This window comes from Rhinolophus sinicus, linkage group LG04, assembly GCF_036562045.2.
Source record: "Rhinolophus sinicus isolate RSC01 linkage group LG04, ASM3656204v1, whole genome shotgun sequence".
NCBI lineage: Eukaryota > Metazoa > Chordata > Mammalia > Chiroptera > Rhinolophidae > Rhinolophus > Rhinolophus sinicus.
In genome coordinates, this window is record NC_133754.1 from 115831028 (window position 1) to 115841230 (window position 10203).

The window sequence follows — 10203 nt, forward strand, 5'->3', positions numbered from 1 at the left end:
CTCACTGGGACACTTTAAAAATTACTCTCATCTGTGCCATATCCTGAAACAATTAAATTTCTGGAGCTACGGCTGGCTTCAGTATTTTTCAAAAATACCTGCAATTATTTTAATATGTATCGGAGTTAAGAACCACTGCCTTAGTAAAACAGGAAGAGGAATGATTCTCCATTTGCTTGTCTGGTTATTATTTGGCCTTTTTGCATGGGACTGTTATGGTGGCCATATGTTGCCTAAAATACATGGGGAAACGTTCAGCAGTGCCTTAGGGTCTGGACCAAACCTCTTGCAGAGGTTTGCAGCAGCCCTGCCGAGCCGTGCAGTGCAATGTGAAGTCATGCAGAGCCATGCAGAGAGAAGGCCATGCCAAATGTACCTGAGTACTTAGATGTAAGCCTATCACTCAGGTAAAATAGCACATGGGAAATTGAATACAATATTTTGTGCTTATTCACGTGTGAAGAAGGCTTTATTCTAGGAAACACATATGAAACATTATATGGACTGTTACCTCCAAAAGATCAACTGTAATTAGAAACTCTTGTTTAAAATCTCACATCATACTTTGCTAAAACTGAGAATTTCTTCACCTGAAAAATTTCAAGTTTAAACTAAGGACAGTATATAATATAGTTTTCTTTGAAAAATTCTTGAATGACCTCATAAGTCACTGCTATTCAATGACTAATTTCAGATTATAAACAAATCCAGATTGTGTGTAGAAGATTTTTCATGTTGAAAAGGCAATACTTTCTATCAGTTTCCCAAATAACTTTTCAAATATTTATTTCATGGTATTACATGAAATAGAAGCAACAAGTATAAAAGTCTCCTCTTTTCTCCTCCTTCTTTCCTTCCTCCTTTGTCCTCTATTTTTTCCCCAGAGAAGTTAGAAAATAGAAATAAATGGGAAAATACCAGATTGAAATATGCAGACTAGGTGTCTCAAACATCACAGTGTTGTTTTAGTAGTTAACTATATCAAATAACTGAAATATTCAGTTAGACTCGTATGTCTAGAAATGCATCAACTGGAATATATATATATATATTTTTTTTCCTAGACATACCAGATAAATAATTCCTAGACATATTAATTTAACTGACTATTTCAGTTCTTCGAAATATATATATATCTGGAAGTTGCTTACATCACTCATACTATTACTACTACTACTAATAAAATAAGAGCGAAAACTTTTATGAGCACTTATTATTTGCCAGGCATTATTGTAAGCACTTCACATGTATTAATTCTCTTAGCCCTCCAACAATCCCATGTGGACTGTACTACTATTTTCCTCATTTTACAAATAAAGAACCAGAGGCATAGATCTCTTAATGACTTTGCAAAGGTTGAATGCAGGAGTTAAGGTTCAAACCTGTGTTCTTCACTACTATATGAGTATGCTACTTTTAAGTTATAGTTAGCTATTAATACATAACTACCTATAATTAGAAATAGAAAATAAGATTTAAAGAGCTTGGAAAACAGAGCAGAAGAAATGTGCTCTAGATGAAGAATCACAAAAAAAATGAATAAAATACTGCCTATCCCATGATGTATGGATTTGAATTTTAAGGAACGAAATCAGAATTTAATATTGGGACATAGGGAACAGAACAGTGATTGGACGGATACAGAATGTAATAAAACAACTGGCTATTAAAGCAAACCCATTTTTAATTCCAAAGCAAATCTCCGGGCTTGTTAATTGCAATTATGATATTAGCTATTAAATTATATATAATAGTAAAATTCTTACTAAGCTTGAATAAATTCAGAGTATGAAGATAATTTTTTTGTCCAAATATTTCTTGTTTCTGTCATAAAAATTTCCCATATCATCGTTTTAGTCTACAGATATCAAAGTGTCTACTATCTATCTTTATTAGTAAGTTAATTTGATCTTCTTGCTTTGTTTAAGAAAAGTAATTTTCTGCAGCTTTGCTGTGAAATTAAATTTCATTTATGAAATATGACAATAATAAAAAGGATATAGGATGAATTAATTGATAAATTAGGAAAAATGATAAACAACTGTGTACCCTCTACCAAGTTTAAGAAAAAGAACATTATCAGAACAATTGTACCTCCTTCTGTGCTACTCCTTGCCCTTTTTTGCTTTCCTCCCTCTCTCAAGGGTAGACACTGGTCTAAATTTTATGTCTATCATGCCCTTGATTTTCCAAATTCATATATATATATAATATAAACATAATATTAATTTTTGTTGTTATGAAATCCAGCTAAATAATATCATACTGTATGAATTTTTCTGTATTTGCCTCTTCCAACCTACCATATGTTTTTTTGAGATACTTCTGTGTTCATATGTATAACAATAGTGCATTAATTTTCACTCCTCTATGGTATTCTATTGTGTGAGCATATAAAAATAATTTACTCATTTTCTTTTTTTTTGATTATTTGGCTTATTTTCAGTCTTTTTGTATCACAAATGGTACTGTTATGATCTCTCTTATACATGTTTTCTAGTGTTCATGTGAATAATTTTTTAAGGGTGTTATTGATGGGTGTTAGCATAGGCACATTTTGAAACTTTACAAGATAACTCTAATTTTCCTAACAGAATCATTGAAACAATTAACATTCCCACAGTGACTAAGAATTCCCTTAATTTCACATCTTTACCAATATGTGGTATTTCAGAATTTTAATTTTTGTCAGACTACTCAAAATAAAAATGTACCTCACTTTGATTTTAATTTGCTTCTTCAGATATTAATAAAGTGTTTATTGATCATTTGTGTTCCCTCTTTGTGAAATATATTTTCTTGCTTTTTTTGCCTCTTTTTCTATAGTATTTTTCTTATTTTGTAGTTCTCTATATATCCTAGAAATATAATAATTGTCTATTATAGGGATTTCAAATATTTTCAGTTTTGCCTTGTTTTTCACTTCTTTTATGCTGCCATTTGAAGATGAGAGATTTTAATATTCAGTATAGTCAAATGTATTAATCTTTATAGTTCATGATTTTATGCCATGTTAGTATTTTTAACTATAAAATATAATACATGTTTAATAATGAAAATGTGAAATGTGAACAACAGCATAAAGAAAAAAAATGAAGAAGAGGAGGTTGTGAAAGTTTTAATTTTAGTTGTTATAATAAATAGGGAACTTTAGTATGCTTCACAAGATTATTGATGTAACTCTTAAATTTATCCTGAAGTTCTTTGAATTTTTTTATACTGAGGAGATAAGAGTTTTCTAAATTACTTTAACCGTACATATTTTAAGGCTATTTACCTCTTGTTCATCATATTTAAATCACATTTTCCTATTTGTTTGCATTAATTCTATGGTGCTTTATGATATAAAGATATTTAAACTTTTAGAATCAGAATTCAAGTCCATGACTCACTTCTGTTGTGATTGGTTTTTCAAATTTAGAAGGTCTTATGATTTCTCAGTCTCAGTTCAATATTGTCTATCCTTTATTCTACACTATGCTAAGCAACACTAGACACATCTACTCTTAATGTGATTAAAAATTTAGTGCATTCTGTTATTTAACTTGAAATTTGACCCCCAAAACACTTATTGAATAATCGAAATCTCCCAAGGTTATTATTTTTCATATAATCAAGTTTCTATCTGTACTCTGACCTGCTTTAGGTCTACCTAAGTCATGCCTGAGTCTGACATTTTCAGTACTTGACCAAGACTACACTCTACTCTTTTAATTGTTGAATTTTTTATAATAAATTTCATATATTAAGGGTCCTTAAATTTTGAAAGAGAAATATCTAGAGGAGAAAAAGAGACATGTTATCAGTAGGGTGGAGAGAAAGAGAGAGAGAGAGAGAGAGAGAGAGAGAGAGAGAGAGAGAGAGAGAGAGAGACTCATTATAAGGAATTGATTGGGTCATGTAATAATAGAGGCTAAACATTCCCAGGATTTGCTGCTGGCAAGCTGAAGACCCAGAAAAAATAATGGTGCTGTTCTTCTGATTCTGAAGGCCTGAGACCTAGGAGAGCTAATGGAAGTTCCAGTCCAAAAGCCAGCAGGCTTGAGACCCCAAAAGAGCTAATGTTTCAGTTCAAGTCTGAAGGTGGGAAACAAGCAATGCCCCAGCTGAAGCGGTCAGGCCAAAGGAATCCTTCTTACTTGTGGGAGGAGATGGTCAGCTATTTTCTTCTGTTCAGGCCTTCAGTTGACTAGATGAGGGCTACCTACATTAGGGAGAGCAATCTGCTTTTCTCAGTCTATCTATTCAAATATTAATCTCATCCTAAAACATCCTCACAGACACAGTCAATATTGTTTGAACAAATGTCTGGGTACTCTGCTGCCCAGTGAAACTGACACATAAAATTAATCACCACTTGGATCCATCATTTTCCCACTTTGTACCTGCTCTAAGAAAGTTACATAAAATCTTATGAATGCCCAACTTTCTTAGTTTATTCTGATATTTCAAGTTATTATTCCAGTATTTGGAAATTGAGAGTATATTTATAAGATATTTCAAAACCATTAAATTAATTTGCTACAGGAAGTTACTACATCACAGCCACTCTGTCCCTGAATTCTTGGATATTCTGAAGCAAAAGGAAATATAAACCTCAGCACTATAGATCAACTAGAAGCAATAGGAATATCAAACCCTTTAAAATGATATGTCAGGGAACAAGAATGTTAAGGAAGGAGTGAGAAAGCAATCATATTTCTGCTAGAGTAGCTGACATATTGAAATTTCTCCTCAGAGAAGTCCACATGGCTTATACAATTTATATTTTCTAAGTGGGGAAATGGAAGGGAGGTGAAGAAATGAAGTTTTAAAACCTTTGTCATACTCAATCCCAAGTGAGTGATGCTCATAGAGATAGAATTTATACCCATGACTGGAGAACAGATACTATGAAAGTCTATTACATTTTACATGCTGATGTAATCAATTGTGTATATTTTTCCCAAGGAGATTTAATTTAAATACTTGAAATAAAAGTCTTTCAGCAAAAGGCAAACAAAAGAATGTTAAAATTTATCTCAGATATATGTCTAATTAAAAAGGAAAACCAGACTCAAATTCATTTAATTTCATTCATCCATGCAACAAACATTTATTTCCTAGGTGAGTAACATTATTTCATGTACCAAAAACATGCCTTTGGGATGAAAGAGAAAGAGGGAAAGAAAGAGTAAGCAAGTGGAAGTGAGGTATATAAGAGTACAAAAATATAATAAATGATTTGTGTACAATTGTTATAATGGTTGTTTTGTTGGGGACCAGGAATAGAGAATCAGAGAGGTCATTTTACTCATTTAAAATAATAATATGTGGTGTGTATACATTTATTACTTACTATGTGTGGAGCACTGTGCTAGGTACTAGGAGAGCCAATCGTGAACAAGACAGTCATATTTTATGACATTATGGGGTTGAGATAGGAACTAATTACATTAGACTGTGAGATGGTTTTACTGCATACTGTGATCCTAATTGAATGCTATCTATCTTTTGCTTTTATGATGATATGAATATTAAAACATTTAGATTTTCTTGGAACTATTAGACATAAACATGTAGAAAATAAGCATTAGTGAGGCATATCTAGTTTCTAAGAAATATTTCACGAATACTTTTTCAAGATGATTCATGATGTAGTAAATACTCATCTACATTAGTGATACCCTAGTCCCATGATTCTCCATTTATCTTTTGCCTGATGTATTTTGGATGAGACAGAACATTTTCTAAGACTCTCATTGGAGCATTTCCTGCTGATTTTTTTCTAAGTTGCTTAATTCACTCCACTCAATCACTAACTTATTCATTCAGTACAGATTGATTGATTGGTACATGTATGCTTCCTTAAAAGGAGCTGCAGAAAAGAGTCAAAACATGAATAAAATATAAATCCAGTCTTATGAACCTTATTGACCAGTCATGTAATGAAAAGAGAAGACATGTACTCAAGATATAATTATGAAAAAAGTGTTATATGCCACAAAAGAAGAATGGGCAAAGTTTTTTTTCTGTCCTTGCAACTTCAGTGAAAGGGGCATTTGGCATAACATCTGAATACTAATTAATATGTTAGCAAGTGGAGATGGGGAGGCGAACTCTCTAGATAGAGACAACAATGAAAACTAAACAAAGGGTGATATGGGAAGCAGTATTCAGTTTTGTAATGCATGGAATCTTTAATGGCATAAATTAGAGAAAATACTGGTAATATTGGGGACAGATGTGAAGACCTTAAGTAATATTTCAAGATTTTTTTTCTTTTGTTTTCCATGTGAAGCTACTGAAGATTTTTGAACAGAAACATCTTTAGCCTGAATGACTGAAGAGATAATGTTGCCATTACCTGAAATAGTGGGTATAAGGGATGTACGTGTTAAAGAATCAGTTCTCATGAGTCTTCCATTGAGTGTTCTATGCAGGCAGGTGGAGATGTAAGACCACAGTTTACAAAAGAGGCAAGAGCTGTGGCAGGTATTAGAGTATTTATTACCTGTGGTAGGTATGAGAGTCGCTGCCACTGAAATGGGTGTCAGTGCTGAAGCCATGAGACTAGATGAGATTTCCAAAGAACAGAGTGAGTTTGGGTAGGGAAGATGAAAGTATCTAGGGTTAGTAAAATAATGATCTACAATTAGAAGAAGGAGGAGGAAGACAAACCTCAGGAAACAGAGCAGGAGTTGCAGTGTTAGAAAGGAAAACAAGCAGATAAGTATCATCCAACAGAAGGTAAGAAAAGAAAAAAAGTGCTGGTAAAGGAGATAATGCTGTCAGATGCATCAAAGAGATCAAGGTGAAGAAGCACTAAAGACATATTTCTATGAACCTGGAGAAGATGAGCACTTTTACAAATGTTGCATGTTATTCACTGTCCTTTCACTCTGAGTTATACACAAACTCTTTAGTCACAGATGTCAAAATATGTTACTCTTAAAGTGCTTCAATCTGTACTCCACTCAGAAAGAAGAGTGGCTGGGTGGAGGAAGTGATGTTTATTTACCTCTGTTCTCGGGTTATGTTGTGACTCTACACTTCCTTTTTAGGTATGTGCTCTTTATGGTTGAATGAAGTGCTTGGAATAAATTCCCCATGCTTTGGTAGGACAAGAGAAAGGGACAGTGTTTTCCGTATCTTGGGTGTGAGGGTGAGTGTGGGGTTGGGTAGTGTTTCACTGGTCTAGGCATAGTCTTCTCTTTCTATTCCCTTCTATGTGGTCTTCCTCAAGCTAAGAGGCTAAGAACTGTAACACTGGCAAATGAAAATAGCACAGCTGAGATGTCATTGAAAAATCTTTTTGTTAACAAAATTTCATTCTGTTGGGATAGCTATTTTCATATTTCACTATAAATAGTGGCACAAAGTTAGCAAACTAGATCGAGTGAGAGAATGGAAACCAGATACATTTAGCAATGAACAAAGTTGATCAAATCATATACAGCATTGGAAAGGAATTTAATAGATTTGACATAAAATAATAAATTCCATGAATTTTTAAAAATCTTTATAGTCTGTAATCATGTTCTTTTTGATGGATAACTTGAGAATTTCTGAAGTGGAATTCTTCCCTGCGGAGTTTTCTAAACTTGAGATTGAAGGTAAAAGGGCTATATGTTTTGACCTTCCTTGGTACTCACCTGGTTAGCGTGGATTTGCTTCAGATGCCCATAAAAAGGACCCCCAAAACAAGGTAGAAATTCATTCCTCTACAAAGATAGTCCAGAAGTAGGAAATCAAGATTGGGTTGTGTGAGACCCACAGTATCAGAAAACTAGAATCTTAATTTTATTCCCCAGTTCATCTGACTTGTATTCTCAAGGTCACTTCATAGTTTCTGGGGCTGCTCAATTGTCCCTGTATCAGTATTCCTGGCAGGAAGAAGGAGGAAGGAGGAGTAGGACTTCACTCCCTTTAAGGAGACATCTAGGAAATATTCATAACACTTATGTTTAAATTTCCTGGGTCAGAACTTGGGCCTATGGCCACACTTGGCTGCAAAAGAAGCTGGAAAATGTAATCTTTTCGGTATGAGGCAATCTTTCCTTAGACTACAACCAGAATAACCATGTTGTTTTCCTATACAAAATCTTTTCATAGACTACCCATTAATGATGAATTAATTAGCAGTCCCTCAGTTTGGTGTTTAAACTCTTCATAATAAATCCAAACATATTCTTCCAAATAGATTTTGCATTTCTCTCTCTCTCTCTCTCTCTCTCTCTTTCTCTCTTTTTCTCTCTCTCTCTCTGTCTCTCACGCACACACACACACACACACACACTCACACTGACACACATGTCAACCATATTAAACTCAAAAATGTTTTACAAAAAACACGTCTTGCTTTCCCTTTTTTGTACTTTTTTCTTTGTGCCTTTTCTCTTTCTGCCAGGGTTTTCTCTTTCTGTCATTGCTTATTGAAATCTTATTTATCTAATAAAGCTAACGAGGAATACCATATCTTTAAAGAGTTCTTTCCTAATTCCTGAATAACATATAAGTTTTGCTCCTAACATTTGATTTGTAGCTTTTTCATAACATTTTATACATTGTGCCATGTATATTATGTTTGTATTTGCCTTAATTTTCCTGTAGATTGTAAGCTCCTTGAAGAGTAAAAAATGTGTCTCATTTCATATATATTTATTATTATTCTCTGAGGCACCTAGTTTCTGATGTCTGCATAGTAAGTACACAAAACTGATTCATAAAATTTAGCAGAACTTAAATTCCAGAGAAATTGATGTCTGTTTCTTAAGTACTATGGAAAAGAGCACAATTACATATACCATATTTTCTAGAATTAAGATTATGAAATATTTGAAGTATGGATTGGAAATGCAGCAAGAGAGCAAGGATGTCTTGATGGAAGTGGGAAAGAGTCACAGTAGAGATGAATGTGATTACCCTCCTCAGGGGGCAGGGAGGAGTCCGTCTGTGTGTGGAACCCAAAATTTCAGGGAAGTTATTCAAGCATGTTTGTGGGGGAATCTAACCTGGATCTCATCAGTTCATCTAGGAAAAGTTTCTCCCCAAGCCAACATGATGTTACAGGATATAAGTTCAGATTTTGACCCTATGAGCGCTGCAAAGTGTCTTGTAAAGCAAGAGAGTTATTGATATAACATGCCCTCCTTTCCTGTAGATGTGATATTTTATATACTAGTCACTTAAGGAAATTCTACTCCCTGTTTAAAATGGGAGAAGAGGCTCTGTTCTGCGAAGGGTAGCATGACTGTAGCAGAAGAGAAATCCTGATAGAATGTCTTGTATGGGAAGGAGCAGCAACCCGATTCCTGCAGGAGAACCAACCTGATTCCTGCAGGAGAACCAGGTCTTTCTGTGTCAGTGCAGTAGGTGACAGAGCTAGATTGAAATCTCTGCTCCACCACTTTGTGAGCTGGGGAAACTTTCTTCAGTCTTTGCGCTGTAAACAATATGGATTGTTGTATACTACCTGGGATTTTAATAAATGTAGTGATCTATAAATATTGTACACTGTAGGTTAAAACAAAAATCATATCACAAAATCACTGGGTCAAGGTGTGTGGAAAGCAGAGGAACAGTTTCTAAGAGAACTAACAAGGTAGAAGTTCTTTGGTGGATTTAGTTTTTGTTGGACGAGCAATCTGTACTATCCGTACCCCCAGAATTAGGCACCCTTATCCACAGACATAGGCAGCACTGTAGAGCAGAAATCCTCTCTATTGGCAGGAACCTCTAGTTAGGAAAGGAAAGAGAGATGCTCTGGCAAGTATACTTAGTTTATTCTTTCCTTACCAGTCATGGCAGAGAGAGTCAAGTGACCTGAGAGACAAGCAATATTGCCAGTCTGCTCCTTTGACGAGAGAAGCTCACCATTCCAACATTCCCCAACTTTGTGTTCCCTTCACCTATTGGACTTAATCGCCAAGCTGTGGCTAAGCAGAGTGTGCTCACCACGCACCTCCCTCCCAGGGGTGGGAAGTCTTCAGCTCCAGGACAGTGCTATCCCAACTTTCTGAGATCCCTCCCTCAGTACCAACCATGGCTTCTTGGGATCGTTCCTCCCGCGACCACTGTTGGGTATTATACACTTTCTGCAATGGTTCAGACCTCTCAGCAGTGGTTCCCAAGGCTCTGTGCAGTGGATCAGTAGTTTGATGTTATTAAATCATTTCCATGATTTACAGGCTGAAATGGTACATGCTATTCTATGTCTTGTCC